This window comes from Coregonus lavaretus (genome assembly GCF_964263955.1).
Source record: "Coregonus lavaretus genome assembly, contig: HAP1_SCAFFOLD_850, whole genome shotgun sequence".
In the NCBI taxonomy this organism is placed as follows: domain Eukaryota; kingdom Metazoa; phylum Chordata; class Actinopteri; order Salmoniformes; family Salmonidae; genus Coregonus; species Coregonus lavaretus.
This window is the reverse complement of record NW_028163490.1, coordinates 167,718-184,273: the sequence shown is the minus strand read 5'-3', so window position 1 is coordinate 184,273 and position 16,556 is coordinate 167,718. Positions and strand designations below refer to the sequence as shown.

At 45.2% G+C, this 16,556-nt stretch overlaps 1 protein-coding gene across 1 annotated transcript in view; it reads left to right on the top strand.

Annotated features, from left to right (window-relative positions):
* Window positions 1–3,206: 3,206 nt before the first annotated feature.
* The window catches only part of LOC311118067 (beta-1,4-mannosyl-glycoprotein 4-beta-N-acetylglucosaminyltransferase-like), a gene marked incomplete at its 3' end in the record, with an annotated part of 78,522 nt that continues 65,172 nt past the window's right edge, over window positions 3,207–16,556 (top strand). Inside the window, exon 1 of the mRNA XM_084192940.1 lies at window positions 3,207–3,278. The remainder of the gene's footprint in view (window positions 3,279–16,556) is intronic.

Below are 16,556 nucleotides of genomic sequence, written 5' to 3'. Positions count from 1 at the left end.
TTTACGTTTTAGTCATTTAGCAGACGCTCTTCAACCTTCAACTACTGCCTCTTTTACATTTGTCATTTAGCAGACGCTCTTCAACCTTCAACTACTGCCTCTTTTACATTGACATTTTAGTCATTTAGCAGACGCTCCTATCCAGAGCCACTTACAGTAGGAGTGCATACATTCCCATACTTTTAATAGCCAAGTAGGTGATCAAGGTATAGAAAGGTTTTGTATTACATTGATTTCATTGGGCCCAATCTGACTGAGTGAACTAAGTGACTGAGTGAACTAAGTGACTGAGTGAACTAAGTGACTGAGTGAACTAAGTGACTGAGTGAACTAAGTAACTGAGTGAAGTGACTGAGTGAACTAAGTGAGTGAGTGAGTGAACTGAGTGAGTGACTGAGTGAACTAAGTGAGTGAGTGAGTGAACTGAGTGAGTGACTGAGTGAACTAAGTGAGTGACTGAGTGAACTAAGTGAGTGACTGAGTGAACTAAGTGAGTGACTGAGTGAACTAAGTGACTGTACCTTGGAGAAAGAGAGAACAGGGAGAAAAGATAGACAGGCTAAGTTGTCTTTTAGAGGGAAAGAAAGAAGGAAGGAAAGAAAGATTGAAAAGAGGTATAATCCTTGATTCAGCAGACTACCTTTCAACAAGCAAGTAAACAGACGTCTGTGCCTTGAGCTACAGCCCCGCTCAGTGTCAGATTTAGGAAGTTCTCACACTTTACACACAACTCTTCTTTGTCAACCCTCTTTAAATAAGTAGCTTACGGCATATGTCAGTGTGTCCCAAATAGCACCCTATTCCCTATATAGTGGAGTACTTTTGACCAAAGTAAGTGCACTATAAAGGGAATCGGGTATAAAGGTAATAGGATGCCATCTGGTCAGAAGTACATATAAAGGGAATCGGGTGGCATTTGGGACGCAACCTTTGAACGGTAATTACAATGTTATGATGAAAACGAGTTGAGGAATGGAACATTCAATGTCAGTTACTCTTGGGAATATCTTTGGATCAAAAAAAATATATATTTGGCTTAAATCTTAAAAACAGACGTTTTGAATTAATTATTCATGAAGGTAGGGCATATAGTGTCAGGTGCAGGGTTGAGATTGCTTTATGGATTATTGATTAGCTCTATGAATAAGTATTTAATCGATCGAAATGTATTGCTTACAATAAAAGCAATTGGAAAGTAATTTCAATGTCTATCGATCTACCGTCGTAGTTTAGAGGTCAAAAGGGGGAGTTGATTGATCAATCAGCCTGTTTATTACATTTACATTTTAGTCATTTAGCAGACGCTCTTATCCAGAGCGACTTACAGTTAGTGCATACATTTTCATACTGGCCCCCCGTGGGAAACGAACCCACAACCCTGGCGTTGCAAGCGCCATGCTCTACCAACTGAGCTACACGGGGCTGTAAACATCCCAAACAAAGGAATCACAATGTATATCTTTCTATCAACATAGTCTAAAGATGTAGAAAGGAGCGTTTTAATTTTTTCAGAAATATCTTGGTTGTCTTTAGCTTTAGTTCTGGGGCGGTAAAAGTGTGAGTAATGTGTGTCCTCGTTCCACAGAGAGAGCTCTCTTTCCTTCGCATGTTTCTGTAACCCCCTCCCCCCTTGAATTCAGTTCTGAGATTCAGACCCATCTCAAGGGAAACAAGCTCCCGTCTCTCTCTTTCTCTTTGTACAGCAAAATAGGCTATTACTTTCCAATGTCCTGCCTCGGTCCTCGGCTAGTAGGCCTAATGTGCAGTGCCGTGATGAATTCAAGACATGAATGTATGCATAGTTAAAACCCAGACATAAAACCAATCCTCAAAACAGGCTGACTGCACAGACAATTCCACCATTCTATTGTAGTCCTAGTGTATTAAAACGGATAGGGTGGATACTACGAGAGGGCGTTCCTTGCTACATGGGGGAGGGGGTCACTGAAACGAGATGTGTGTTTACATTGTAACGGTACCATATTTTATACGGAAGCCTGCAAGGTTGTCCGCTACATTGGCGCAGAGAGAGTATTGGCCTGATTTGCGTCAAAACATCGTATGACGAATGTGGCAGTGACACATTTTGAATACCTACATCTTCTCGTCTACTCAATTCAAAGGGCTTTATTGGCATGGGATACATATGTTTACATTGCCAAAGCAAGTTAAACATACAATAAATAACAGGGACATAAACAAGGGTAATAAGCGTCCACTGTCGCTCTTTTTTCCCCCTTTTCTCTCTTTCTCTTTCACCCGCTCGCTCCTGCGATAAGCAAACCCAAGCACGGGGAGGAGCTGCTGTCTCGTGCGCCCCCCCGCTTTTCTCCCCCGCTACCAATTTCACACACCAGAGAGAGAGAGAGAGAGAGAGAGAGAGAGAAATGAAAAGTAAGGAGGGGGAAAGAAAGAGGGGTTTGCTGCTTATCCTTTTCATATGAGCGGAAAGGCGTCATATTCTGTGCAGCTCGAGCGCTGTTGTTGGCCGTGGCTCACAAGAGAGAGAGAAGGAAGAGGGGCTGCTTTACAGATAACGGAACAGTGAAAGGAGAAAGTGCTAGCGACGAGTCATAAAAACGTCAAAATCTGTGTAAAACCGGGTAATACAACAGCGCGCGTCCTGTTTTCCTCATCACCTCGATCCGAGCCAACCGGGATCGGGATGGATATATCTTCTTCTGCACCATTTGTCAGATCACCCGCCCGAGAGGACCGTGCCTCACGCGCAGCAGCAGCAGCACCACCACCGAAATCGTCTTTTTACCTTATCGGATGCTCCCATTAGATACAGAACAACCGTAGAGATCGATTAGTGGCTAGTATTCGAATGCGGCGCGCGCTGCCCGGGATAACGGGAGATTGAACCTGCTGGCTGACATCGAATCGAACAAACAGAGACGGACCTACGGAAACACAGGATTCGTGGTCGTTCAGCGATCCTAGGCACTGCACTGCAGCTAGCAGGCAGCCCCCTTCGTCGCGAGACACCGGGAGAAACCGTAGGATACTAGCCTACACTCTCTCCCTGATGCAAAACACCGCTGCAGCGTCGAGAAACTATGCAGCTGTTTGATAAGATACATATGTAACGGGGGAATTACGGGAGACCCCTGCCCGGTTCTATGTCTGATCTGCGCACCCAGGCTGATAACTGAGGCTCCGGTAACGGAATTGGAATGGCATAGATTGCTTTTTTCAACACGTGACCGACGAACAGAACGGATACATATCTGACATGAGTATCTGCATCTAGAGACCTCAAACACAGGCGATGGGTAAGGCCTTTCCTTTTCTTGTGGGGAAATATAGAGGGGAATATCGGCCAGTGACGAGCATTTTCAAAGACCCCTGGTCTGTCATAATGCACTTGTATTAATGCAATGTACATGGGTGTCTGTGTGTGTGTCTTGGCGCTTTCACGACAACTGGGAACTCTGAAAAAAACTAGGTTAAATCATGACGTCAGTTATCTTCAGGTCAATTCTGAGTTGAATGGCCGTTCAAAACGATTTTCCCAGTCGGAGCTCGTTTTTTCCGAGTTCCCAGTTGTCTGGAACGCACTGAAGTCGGAAGTCGAAGATTTCCGAGTTCCGAGTTCCCAGTTGTTTTGAACGCGGCATGTGTAGCCTATGTGTAGGCCTAGTTGGGCGTAAGGCCAAGATATATGGACATGATATTGGTGATGAATTTAATGATGATGAATATTGTTATAATAATCTATTAGCCTATAGTCTTAGTAACCACAACCCAAATAAGTACGATCAGAATGCAAGCTGGTTCAGAATTCTATTCTCTCTCCATATTTTTGTTTTATTCGAGTGCGATTATGATCTTCAATATTTGGTGAAGTTCCAGAATCCAGATGATTCTTTGCTTCTTGAGAGCTGACATGACAAGTAGACAGGCAGACGTATCCCGAGAGAGGCCGGGCTCTGGGGATATAGAATAGGACCCAAGCCTGCTCGATGTAGGCTACAGTATAGGCTTGATATTTAAAGAGTCGACTTGGGAGCTGTCGTTTGACATTGTCGCCAGAATGTCGCGTTTTGACATGTCTATCCTCCTTTGGTGTGTGGTCATTTTTAGGTTGGTGTTTAGGCTACAGAATATGGATGAAAAACAATTACATTTTTGCTTATCAGTGCTCTCCATGCTTGTGCATAGTAAGCCACATACTGTATAACTCAAGCTGTCAACATCATAGTCCAGTCCATTTGATAAAGTTTAGGTTTTGTTTTTGGTTGTTATCGTGTCTGCAGATGCAGAATTACATTCACTTCACTTGCTACAGTAGAGTTGCAGTGTTACATTCTGCAGTGATAGAAACATCCAATTCAGACCATGTAGTTGTTTTGTACACTCTTAGAAAAAAAGGTCCTATCTAGAACCTTAAAGGGTTCTTCGGCTGTCCCCATAGGAGAACCCTTTGAATAACCCTTTTTGGTTCCATGTAGAACCATTTTGGGTTCGATGTAGAACCCTTTCTACAGAGGGTCCTACATGGAACCCAAAATGGTTCTACCGGAACCAAAAAGGTTATCCTATGGGGACAACAGAAGAACCCTTTTGTGTAGGCCTGTGCAGTGAATGCAGATGTAGGGCCTAGAGAATAACAGACTGTCAAGTCCTATTATAACAGCCTACCTAAACCAGCAGAGGTAAAGGGCTTCAGCAAGCAGTTGCCCCTTCAGATGTAGCATAGTTCTGATCTAGGATAAGCTTATCCTCCCCAACCATGTGTGTGTGTGTGTGTGTGTGTGTGTGTGAGTGAGAAGACAGTTACAGACAAATACACAATTTGGTAGGCATGCCTAAGGCCTTGTTGTTTCTTCATATTGCTAAAGGGATATCTAAGGATGGGGTAATGATTGGTTGATCCATCTCCATTTCCTCTTTGGCCCGGGAGTTGTGAGTTAGTGGTCGGTGTGTGTGTGTGTGTGTGTGTGTGTGTGTGTGTATGTCTGTGTGGGTATGTGTGGGTGTTGCACATCTGGAAATTATTTGGAAATTGAGCAAGTTGAGGTGACTAAACTTGGAGTAACCCTGGATTGTAAACTGTCATGGTCAAAACATATTGATGCAACAAATCAAATCGAATCAACTTTTATTTGTTACATGCGCCGACTACAACAGGTGTAGACCTTACCGTGACATGCTTACTTACATGTCCTTAACTAACAATGCAGTTCAAGAAAGAGTTAAGAAAATATTTACTAAATAAACTAAAGTCAAAAATTAAATACAAATAAAAAGTAAGACAATAAAATAACAATAATGAAGCTATATACAGGGGGTACTGGTACCGAGTCACTGTGCGGGGGTACAGGTAAGTCGAGGTAATTTGTAGATGTAGGTTGGGGTAAAGTGACTATGCATAGTAGCTAAGATGGGGAGAAGTCTGTCCATAATAAAGCGCTGCTCTGCATTCTTAACAGCACTATCAACAAGGCAGGTCCTACAGGCCCTTGTTTTGTCGCACCTGGACTACTGTTCAGTCTTGTGGTCAGCTGCCACAAAGAGGGACTTAAGAAAATTGCAATTGGCTCAGAACAGGGCAGCACGGCTGGCCCTTGGATGGTCATTTACATTTTACATTTAAGTCATTTAGCAGACGCTCTTATCCAGAGCGACTTACAAATTGGTGCATTCAACTTAGGATAGCCAGTGGGACAACCACATCTTGATCACAGTAAGTACACTTCTTCAAACAAGCAGCTGTGAGCAAAGTCAGTGCAATCAGGGACAACTATATCTCGATCACAATAAGTACATTTCTTTAAACAAGTCAGTGCTAGCAGGTGAAATAAGTCAGGTGTTAGTTTAGACAAAAGACAGTGGTAGTAAAGGGGGGGTAGAATGATTACTATTATACTATTCCAGGTATTCCTTAAAGAGGTAGGATTTCAAGTGTCTCCGGAAGGTGGTCAGTGACTCCGCTGTCCTGGCGTCGTGGGGGAGCTTGTTCCACCATTGGGGTACCAGAGCAGCGAATAGCTTTGACTGGGCTGAGCGGGAACTGTGCTTCCGTAGAGGTAGGAGGGCTAGCAGGCCAGAGGTGGATGAACGTAGTGCCCTCGTTTGGGTGTAGGGTCTGATCAGAGCCTGAAGGTAAGGATGTGCCGTTCCCCTTACAGCTCCGTAGGCAAGCACCATGGTTTTGTAGTAGATGCAAGCTTCAACTGGAAGCCAGTGGAGTGTGCGGAGGAGCGGGGTGACGTGAGAGAACTTGGGAAGGTTGAACACCAGACATGCTGCAGCGTTCTGGATAAGTTGCAGGGGTTTAATGGCACAGGCAGGGAGCCCAGCCAACAGCGAGTTGCAGTAATCCAGATGGGAGATGACAAGTGCCTGGATTAGGACCTGTGCCGCTTTCTGTGTAAGGTAGGGTCGTACTCTGTGAATGTTGTAGAGCATGAACCTGCAGGATCGGGTCACCGCTTTGATGTTAGCAGACAACGACAGGGTGTTGTCCAGGGTCAGGCCAAGGTTCTTTGCACTCTGGGAGGAGGACACAATGGAGTTGTCAACCATGATGGCGAGATCATGGAGCGGGCAGTCCTTCCCCGGGAGGAAGAGCAACTCCGTCTTGCTGAGGTTCAGCTTGAGGTGGTGATCCGACATCCACACTGATATGTCTGCCAGACATGCAGAGATGCGATTCGCCACCTGGTTATCAGAAGGGGGAAAGGAGAAAATGAATTGTGTGTCGTCTGCGTAGCAATGATAGGAGAGACCATGTGAGGATATGACAGAGCCAAGTGACTTGGTGTATAGAGAGAATAGGAGAGGGCCTAGAACTGAGCCCCGGGGGACACCAGTGGTGAGAGCATGTGGTGCGGAGACAGATTCTCGCCACACCACCTGGTAGGAGTGGAGAGGAGGATCTGATGGTTCACAGTATCAAAGGCAGCAGATAGGTCTAGAAGGATAAGAGCAGAGGAGAGAGAGTTGGCTTTGGCAGTGCGGAGAGCCTCCGTGACACAGAGAAGAGCAGTCTCAGTTGAATGACCAGTCTTGAAACCTGACTGGTTAGGATCAAGAAGGTCATTCTGAGAGAGATAGCAGGGGAGTTGGCTAGAGATGGCACGCTCAAGAGTTTTGGAGAGAAAAGAAAGAAGGGATACTGGTCTGTAGTTGTTGACATCGGAGGGATCGAGTGTAGATTTTTTGAGGAGGGGTGCAACTCTCGCCCTCTTGAAGACGGAAGGGACATAGCCAGCGGTCAAGGATTAGTTGATGAGCGAGGTGAGGTAAGGGAGAAGGTCTCCGGAAATGGTCTGGAGAAGAAGGGAGGGGATAGGGTCAAGCGGGCAGGTTGTTGGCCGGCCGGCCATCACAAGTCGCAAGATTTCATCTGGAGAGAGAGGGGAGAAAGAAGTCAAAGCATAGGGTAGGGCAGTGTGAGCAGGACCAGCGGTGTCATTTGACTTAATAAATTAGGATCGGATGTCGTCAATCTTCTTTTCAAAATGGTTGACAAAGTCATCCACAGAGAGGGAGGAGGGAGGGGGAGGAGAATTCAGCAGGGAGGAGAAGGTGGCAAAGAGTTTCCTAGGGTTAGAGGCAAAGGCTTGAAATGTAGAGTGGTAGAATGTGGCTTTAGCAGCAGAAACAGAGGAAGAAAAAGTAGAGGGGAGGGAGTGAAAAGATGACAGGTCCGCAGGGAGTCTAGTTTTCCTCCATTTCCGCTCGGCTGCCTGGAGCCCTGTTCTGTGAGCTCGCAATGAGTCGTCAAGCCACGGAGCAGGAGGGGAGGACCGAGCCAGCCGGGAGGATAGGGGACATAGAGAGTCAAAAGATGCAGAAAGGGATGAGAGGAGGGTCGAGGAGGCAGAATCAGATGACCGGAGGGAGAAGGATTTAGCAGAGGGAAGAGATGATAGGATGGAAGAGGAGAGAGTAGCGGGAGAGAGAGAGCGAAGGTTGCGACCGCGCATTACCATCTGAGTAGGGGCAGAGTGAGTAGTGTTGGAGGAGAGCGAGAGAGAAAAGGATACAAAGTAGTGGTCGGAGACTTGGAGGGGAGTTGCAGTGAGATTAGTAGAAGAACAGCATCTAGTAAAGATGAGGTCAAGCGTATTGCCTGCCTTGTGAGTAGGGGGGGACGGTGAGAGGGTGAGGTCAAAAGAGGAAAGGAGTGGAAAGAAGGAGGCAGAGAGAAATGAGTCCAAGGCAGACGTCGGCAGGTTAAAGTCACCCAGAACTGTGAGGGGTGAGCCATCCTCAGGAAAGGAACTTATCAAGGCGTCAAGCTCATTGATGAACTCTCCAAGGGAACCTGGAGGGCGATAAATGACAAGGATGTTAAGCTTGAATGGGCTAGTGACTGTGACAGCATGGAATTAAAATGAGGAGATAGACAGATGGGTCAGGGGGAAAAGAGAGAATGTCCACTTGGGAGAGATGAGGATTCCTGTGCCACCGCTGACCAGATGCTCTCGGGGTATGCGAGAACACATGATCAGACGAGGAAAGAGCAGTAGGAGTAGCAGTGTTTTCTGTGGTAATCCATGTTTCCGTCAGCGCCAAGAAGTCGAGAGACTGGAGGGTAGCATAGGCTGAGATGAACTCTGCCTTGTTGGCCGCAGAGCGGCAGTTCCAGAGGCTGCCGGAGACCTGGAACTCCACGTGGGTTGTGTGCGCAGGGACCACCATATTAGAGTGGTAGCAGCCACGCGGTGTGAAGCGTTTGTATGGCCTGTGCAGAGAGGAGAGAACAGGGATAGACAGACACATATTTGACAGACTACAGAAAAGGCTACAATAATGCAAAAGAGATCGGAATGAAATTAACTAAACATCTGGGGAAGCGAGAGAGTGGGGCCTCCCTCGACTAACTCCCGCAGAACAACTTGGCAGAACTGTCTTTGTTTCAGGGACAGTCTTCGTTTTGGGGACAGCTGCCGCACACAGAGAGCTAACATTAATAATATGCATGTCAATCTTTCCTGGCTCAAAGTGGAGGAGAGATTGACTTCATCACTACTTGTATTTGTGAGAGGTATTGACATGTTGAATGCACCGAGCTGTCTGTTTGAACTACTGGCACGCAGCTCGGACACCCATGCATACCCCACAAGACATGCCACCAGAGGTCTCTTCACAGTCCCCAAGTCCAGAACAGACTATGGGAGGCGCACCGTACTACATAGAGCCATGACTACATGGAACTCGATTCCACATCAAGTAACTGATGCAAGCAGTAAAATTAGATTTAAAAAACAGATAAAAATACACCTTATGGAACAGCGGGGACTGTGAAGCAACACAAACATAAGCACAGACACATGCATACACGAAAACATATGCACTATACACACACGTACACATGGATTCTGTGTTGTAGATATGTGGTAGTGGATTAGGGGCCTGAGGGCACACACTTAGTGTGTTGTGAAATCTGTTGTGAATGTATTGTGATGTTTAAAAAATTGTATAACTGCCTTAATTTTGCTGGACCCCAGGAAGAGTAATGTGGATCCATAATAAATACAAATACAAACTCAAGTCATTTCTCCAGGGTCTATCTCACTTTCGAAATGTACCCTTTCCTCCTAACTTCATTGAACACGATTGGGTCTGTAAATGCAATGCAGAGACTAGTCCTTTCACATCGATGTAGATCATCAAGGAGAGGAGATGAGGAGACAAGGAGAGGAAGCAAACAGACTATTGAGATACACCCCTTGGGAATGGTTCACTAACTGAGGCGGAGGTAACTGATGTAGCCTGGTTGGTTGGTTCGCTCTGAAGGTCTGCCAACGATCCAGCGCCAGTGCTGACACTGTAGACCACAGCTGTTGCACCACAGTAGAGCAAGGGGGGTGCGTGTGTGAGTGTGTGTGTGTGCGTGCGTATGCGTGCATGTGTGTGTGAAGTGGCTCCAAGCCTTCTAGATACTGTTTGGCGTTTGGTGTTTTTCTAGTCTAATGGCTAAGGTGAGGATTGAGGGGAGATCTGTCGCACATGGTTGATAAATGGTTTAATGTGAAGTTGCCTGTAGTTTGGCTGGCTACTAATGGTCGGCTACAAAGGAGGCTATTTTAGAGCCTGTGGTGATTACAGGAGGACACAGCTGTTGGAGGAGTGATGGAAGGAGGGTGAAAAGAGGAATACAGGAAGGAGGGGCGGAAAGGAAGAGGGAGACAGAGAGGCAGGAGGGGTGAAGAGAGAGAGAGGCAGGAGGGGTAAAGAGAGAGAGGTAGGAGGGGTAAAGAGAGAGAGGTAGGAGGGGTGAAGAGAGAGAGGCAGGGGGGGTGAAGAGAGAGAGGAAGGAGGGGTGAAGAGAGAGAGGCTGGAGGGGTGAAGAGAGAGAGGCTGGAGGGGTGAAGAGAGAGAGGCTGGAGGGGTGAAGAGAGAGAGGCTGGAGGGGTGAAGAGAGAGAGGCTGGAGGGGTGAAGAGAGAGAGGCTGGAGGGGTGAAGAGAGAGAGGCAGGAGGGGTGAAGAGAGAGAGGCAGGAGGGGTGAAGAGAGAGAGGCAGGAGGGGTGAAGAAAATGAGGGAGAAAAGAAGGGAGGAGAGGAGGCAGGAGGAGAGGAGGGAAGGGGGTTGGAGAGGAAGACAGGGAGGGAGAGAAGGGGAGAAGGAGAGAAGGAGAGGGTGTATTCAGACAACCATCTGCAGTGCGAGTCCACGAGAGCCCAGTTATTCACAGAGATGGGACTCTGCCAGATTAGATTGTTATACATGAATATGATCTCTCTCTCCCGCTCTCTCTTTTTCTGCTCTCTCTCTCCCTTTCTCTCTCCCCTTTCTCTCTCGCTCTCTCTCTTTCTTTCGTCCTCTTTCTTTATCCCTTATCCCCCCCTCTCTCTCTTTCTCTCTCTAGTTTCCCTTCATACTTGCTCTCTCCTTATTCTCTTCCAGTTCCTGTATTCTATTTGAGTGTTCTCTCTGTCCTTCACATTCAAGTCAAATGGCTTCACTGTTATGCCCCCCCCCCACCCCCCGTCTCTCTCTCTCTCTGTCACATTTGCATTTCCTGTTTTGGCTCTCAGTGGAAGCGGAGGGCAAACAAGGCCACCAACTAAGCAACCCTGTGCCAGAGCCTCATTTAGATTTGAGGAGCACCCAGAACCTAGTCCTCTCTCTTAGGACGGACACACACACACACACACACACACACACACACACACACACACACACACACACACACACACACACACACACACACACACACTCTCACTCACTCACTCACTCACTCACTCACTCACTCACTCACTCACTCACTCACTCACTCACTCACTCACTCACTCACTCACTCACTCACTCACTCACTCACTCACACAGAAAGTATCCAGCCTACTGTATCTTCTTCTCCTCGTGTTGACAGGAGCAGAGTAGAGCAGAGCTAGGCTGTGTTGTCTCTGTCATCTGACATCAGTCAGTGTACAACACAATGTTGGATGTACAGCTTCCTGTTGCTGGCTCCCCTCACCTACTGTCTCTCTCTCTCGGCTCTTCTCTGAATCCTGAAGAGAGTAAGAAACACTTTCATACAGTACAGTACAGTAATGCATATAGACACATACACACACACATACACTACCGTTCAAAAGTTTGGGGTCACTTAGAAATGGAAATCATACATGAAATGAGTTTGAATAGGAAATATAGCAAAATGAATAGGAAATGTAGTCCTTGACAAGGTTAGAAATAATGATTTTTAATTGAAATACTAATTGTGTCCTTCAAACTTTGCTTTCGTCAAAGAATCCTCAATTTGTAGCAATTACAGCCTTGCAGACCTTTGGCATTCTAGTTGTCCATTTGTTGAGGTAATCTGAAGAGATTTCACCCCATGCTTCCTGAAGCACTTCCCACAAGTTGGATTGGCTTGATGGGAACTTCTTACGTACCACACGGTCAAGCTGCTCCCACAACAGCTCAATAGGGTTGAGATCCGGTGGCTGTGCTGGCCACTCCATTATAGACAGAATACCAGCTGACTGCTTCTTCCCTAAATAGTTATTGCATAGTTTGGAGCTGTGCTTTGGGTTATTGTCCTGTTGTATGAGGAAATTGTCTCCAATCAAGCACCGTCCACAGGGTATGGCATGGCGTTGCAAAATGGAGTGATAGCCTTCCTTCTTCAAGATCCCTTTTATCCTGTACAAATCTCCCACTTTACCACCACCAAAGCACCCCCAGACCATCACATTGCCTCCACCATGCTTGACAGATGGCATCAAGGACTCCTCCAGCATCTTTTCATTTGGTCTGCATCTCACAAATGTTCTTCTTTGCGATCCGAACACCTCAAACTTCGATTTGTCTGTCCATAACACTTTTTTCCAATCTTCCTCTGTCCAGTGTCTGTGTTCTTTTGCCCATCTTAATCTTTTCTTTTTATTTGCCAGTCTGAGATATGGCTTTTTCTTTGCAACTCTGCCTAGAAGGTCAGCATCCCGGGTACTATTTAATGAAGCTGACAGTTAAGGACCTGTGAAGCATCTGTTTCTCAAACTAGACACTCTAATGTATTTGTCCTCTTGCTCAGATGTGTACCAGGACCTCCCACTCCTCTTTCTATTCTGGTTAGAGACAGTTTGTGCTGTTCTGTGAAGGGAGTAGTACACAGCATTGTACGAGATCTTCAGTTTCTTGACAGTTTCTTGCATTGAATAGCCTTCATTTCTCAGAACAAGAATTGACTGACGAGTTTCAGAAGAAAGTTCTTTGTTTCTGGCCATTTTGAGCCTGTAATTGAACCCACAATTGCTGATGCTCCAGATACTCAACTAGTCTCAAGAAGGCCAGTTTTATTGCTTCTTTAATCAGCACAACAGTTTTCAGCTGTGCTAACATAATTGCAAAAGGGTTTTCTAATGATCAATTAGCCTTTTAAAATGATAAACTTCAATTAGCAAACACAACATGCCATTGGAACGCAGGACTGATGGTTGCTGATAATGGGCCTCTGTACGCCTATGTAGATATTCCATTACAAATCAGCCGTTTCCAGCTACAATAGCCATTTACAACATTAACAATGTCTACACTGTATTTCTGATCAATTTGATGTTATTTTAATGGACAAAAAAATTGCTTTCGAAAACAAGGACATTTCTAAGTGACCCCAAACTTTTGAACGGCAGTGTATACACACATACACACATATACATACACACACATACACACATACCACACACATACACACACATACACACATACCACACACATACACACACATATACACACATACACACACATACACACATATACATACAGTTGAAATCTGAAGTTTACATACACTTAGGTTGGAGTCATTAAAACTTGTTTTTCCAACACTCCACAAATTTCTTGTTAACAAACTATAGTTTTGGCAAGTCGGTTAGGACATCTACTTTGTGCATGACACAAGTAATTTTTCCAACAATTGTTTACAGACGGTTTTATTTCACTTATAATTCACTGTTTCACAATTCCAGTGGGTCAGAAGTTTACATACAGTAAGTTTACTGTGCCTTTAAACAGCATGGAAAATTCCAGAAAATGATGTCATGGCTTTAGAAGCTTCTGATAGGCTAATTGACATCATTTGAGTCAATTGGAGGTGTACCTGTGGATGTATTTCAAGGCCTACCTTCAAACTCAGTGCCGCTCAGCAAGGAAGAAGCCACTGCTCCAAAACCGCCATAAAAACTACGGTTTGCAACTGCACATGGAGACAAAGATCTTACTTTTTGGAGAAGTATCCTCTGGTCTGATAACACAAAAATAGAACTGTTTGGCCATATTGACCATCGTTATGTTTGGAGGAAAAAGGGGGTTGCTTGCAAGCTGAAGAACACCATCCCAACCGTGTAGCACGGGGGTGGCACCATCATGCTGTGGGGGTGCTTTACTGCAGGAGGGACTGGTGCACTTCACAAAATAGATGGCATCATGAGGAAGGAAAATTATGTGGATATATTGAAGCAACATCTCAAGACATCAGTCAGGAAGTTAAAGCTTGGTCGCAAATGGGTCTTCCAAATGGACAATGACCCCAAGCATACTTCCAAAGTTGTGGCAAAATGTCTTAAGGACAACAAAGTCAAGGTATTGGAGTGGCCATCACAAAGCCCTGACCTCAATCCTATAGAACATTTGTGGGCAGAACTGAAAAAGCATGTGCGAGCAAGGAGGCCTACAAACCTGACTCAGTTACACCAGCTCTGTCAGGAGGAATGGGCCAAAATTCACCCAACTTATTGTGGGAAGCTTGTGGAAGGCTACCCGAAACGTTTGACCCAAGTTAAACAATTTAAAGGCAATGCTACCAAATACTAATTGAGTGTATGTACACTTCTGACCCACTGGGAACGTGCTGAAATAAATAAAAGCTGAAATAAATTATTCTCTCTACTATTATTCTGACATTTCACATTCTTAAAATAAAGTGGTTATCCTAACTGACCTAAGAAAGGGAATTTTTACTAGGATTAAATGTCAGGAATTGTGAAAAACTAAATTTAAATGTATTTGGCTAAGGTATATGTAAACCGCCGACTTCAACTGTACACACACATATACACACATACATACACATACACACACATAGACACACATAAAAAAAACATACACACATAACGGACATAGACACATCTGCACCCTTTTCCCACACATTAAGACACACAGGCACAAATGCTGTACTTTCTCTCTCTCACACACAGAATCCCTAGCTCACTCAAACACACCCACACATCAACACACAAGCTTCACAATCTCCCTCTGCCCACTCAATCTCTGGATCCTCTGTCTGGAACGACTACAGAGAAGAAGAGGGGGAAATGAGGGAGGAAGAGAGAGGAGAGGAAGTGAGAAAAGAGAGGTCTGAGCATGTGTTTCCATCCACTCTAATCCACAGGGGTTGAATTATTCATCCTCGTTAGCAAGCACACACACACACACACAATGTTTGACAGCTGGATAGCACGTTTAAAATCACGCCACGCCCATAAGGCTGTCTCTAGCTGGGCACCAAGATGAAGTGTGTAGTAAAGTAGGGCCTTGAAAATGTTCAGATCAATTCATTTGGTCGTAGATAGGGAATGTAGCTGTCTTGGTAGAGCAGAGCAGCACTTGGTTCCCTGTAAGCAGGGCCGTGAACAGACCACGCTCACTGACTCGTTGAGCAATTATTACAAGAGGAGGGGAAAACTGCACAATCTGATGAGGAATATATTTTGCGAAACTATTTTCAACTGGAATAAATGCTACACTTATTATGACCAACACAAATCTCCAGTCAAAATAGAAGATTGTCAGAAATATCAAAATAGAAGATTGTCAGAAATACTGTAGCCTTCCATGACTATATTTAACCCAAGTCCATTTGTTGCCACTATCATGTATCCCATTGGTTTTCAAACTTTTTCACCCATGACCCCCAAAAACTTTAGACCCCCTGACCCCACGTGTGCACATTTAGCCTGTCATTACAGACATACACAATGATTCATTTTCAAAAACGCTAGACAGGCTACAGAAATAAACGGTGTTTTACACCTGCATATGGAGCTGAAAGGCATTCATGTTAGCAGCCAATATTAAGTAGGGATGTATATCATGTCACTTCTCTGGAGTCCAGAGCAAGCTAAATTATACACCTAGTTGTAGCAGAGGTTGCAGTATCGCCATGCCGTTGGAGGGCAGCCTGCCTGCAGAGTGCTCGTTGCCAGCCGGGTAACCCTGTTCTTCCTCACCAATATCGGAATAGATTTGCCAGAATATGTTCCATCTTCATCCCATAATATTGAAGGTAGTGTGATGTTACAGCTGCTTATCTTTAGACATGTAGCCAGTAGCCATCCAAACTAGGCCTATCTGAAATATTAAAATGATCAATAAACTCACCAGGTAGCCTATAATTGTTCTGGCAAAGATGAGGCAGTAGTAGATATGGAAAATAGGAAATTCAAGTTATTTCTGGTCACTAATCTGGATATGCCAGATTTGCCTGCTTTTATGCGCTTTTGCGTGCCAAAGCTGATGACAGGTCAATGGTCAACAATCAAGACACGCACGTTTTTGGTTCTGAAACATAGATGAGAATTTAACGACGACTTGCGGGCAGTTGGTTCAGAACAACAACAACATTTTTTTGGGGGGAAATTATACCAATACTGACAAGGGCACTTTGGAGACTGGAAGGGTAAAGGGGCATGTGCTCTGGACAGATATAGCCCTATCTGTGTATGTTAGCATGGGGAATTTGGCTCATATCTATCCTCCACTTTATTCAATAATGTTGTGGGTAGGTGGTGTTTTTCAGTTCAACTTTGGTTCATAGCTTAGCATTAGTTGGTACCCTGGTACCCTGGTAACCATAAAGACTATCTCTCTTCCTCTTCCAGACATGGAGACATAGCTGCCAGAGTTTATGCGTGGCGTGTGTGGTGTTTACAATTTTACAAGCGGTGAATGTGAGGCCATCTATGCCTAAACAGAGATCAGCCTGTCTGTGTGTGTGTGTCCTCAGAGCGAGGTCCCGGGTGCTCCCTCTTTCTAAATAAGGCTCTGACACTGTGCTGTCATTGTCAGGGGGCCAAGCATAGTTTACCACACAC